The following is a 1,263-nucleotide window of genomic DNA, read 5'->3' as shown; positions in this document are numbered from 1 at the left end:
AAAAAAAAAAAAAAAAAAAAAAAAAAAAAAAAAAAAAAAAAAAAAAAAAAAAAAAAAAAAAAAAAAAAAAAAAAAAAAGCATCTTCATATATTATGGGCTAATGTTAATAGATAAGATTTTCTTCTGAGGTGGGTGGAGTTGTGGAGAAAGAGGGAGGTGAAAGCTATTTACAATGATTTAAGCATTAACTGCACTGCTTCTAGGAAGCTGTTAATCATGACACCAGAACAGTTTTCCCGCATCTAGGGAGACTTGCACTTTCAGGGATGGCTTTCTTGGCAAGTGTTTACTATTAAGATAATCACAGCTCTATGAGGGAGAAGCATTAAGCTCATTCTAGTGACCTTTCTGCCGGCCATCAATTGTAATACGAAGTGAGCATCAGTAATGTCGCTTGCGTGGAAAACAAAAACACCAGGTCCTGTTCTCTGGTTTTGACAAAACAGATTGACAGATTTCGCCTTATTTCTCTCTTGAGTTATATTTCTTGACCCAGAGAACATTAAAATGTGGTTTTCCCCCCCACCACTTTATAATGAACAAACATAATTTTAAAGTCAAGTGGGATGTACTGGGCTTTCCAAGAGTTATAGTGGAGGTTACTGTTCAGTTACTAGGGCCGGTTCTTTGCTTTAAGCATATTTTCTCTTGTATTTCTAACAGTAACCTTATTGGTCAGCAAGCATTTTCTCCTTCTCATTTTTAATATGGGAAAATTGAGTGTCAGGCAAGTAAAGCAATTTACCCAAGATCATAGGCAGCTAGAAAGGCGGTGGAATTAGGAAACAAATCGTGCTCACTTAGGCAGCACGTATACTAAAACTGGAATGATACAGAGATTAGCCTGGCCCCTGTGCAAGGATGACGCGCAAACACGTGAAGTGTTCCAGAACTATTAAAAAAGTAAATTTATAAAAAAATTTTCGTAAAAAGGAAACAAATCAAGGGTTATCTGGCTTCTAAGCTTGCCGCATTCTTTTTTTTCTTTTAAATTTTAAATAGATAATATATGCACAAGACATAGAATTTAAAATGTATAGAAATATGTACTGCAAAAGGTCATTTGTTCTCCCACCCCATTCCTTTCATTCACGGAAGCAATGCTGTTATCAGTTCTCAAGCATGTAATTTTATACTTTGCTGTTCTCTTTTTAAGTGGCGCACGTAAAACACAGAATCAAATAACCCTTTAGTAGCAGCAGTTACCTACTAGTGCAGATGGCATATGAGAAACATCAGAGGAGCTTTTTCTTTTTCTTCCT

General features: G+C 35.6%; 1 non-coding gene across 1 annotated transcript; it reads left to right on the top strand.

Moving 5' to 3' along the window:
• Positions 1 to 793: 793 nt before the first annotated feature.
• LOC119470046 lies at positions 794 to 897 on the top strand. Its single transcript, XR_005198911.1, has one exon. It is a non-coding gene; the product is annotated as a U6 spliceosomal RNA (small nuclear RNA).
• The last annotated feature ends 366 nt before the right edge of the window (positions 898 to 1,263 follow it).

This window comes from Cebus imitator, unplaced genomic scaffold (assembly GCF_001604975.1).
Source record: "Cebus imitator isolate Cc_AM_T3 unplaced genomic scaffold, Cebus_imitator-1.0 Scaffold5123, whole genome shotgun sequence".
In the NCBI taxonomy this organism is placed as follows: domain Eukaryota; kingdom Metazoa; phylum Chordata; class Mammalia; order Primates; family Cebidae; genus Cebus; species Cebus imitator.
This window is presented reverse-complemented; position numbering and strand designations above follow the sequence as displayed.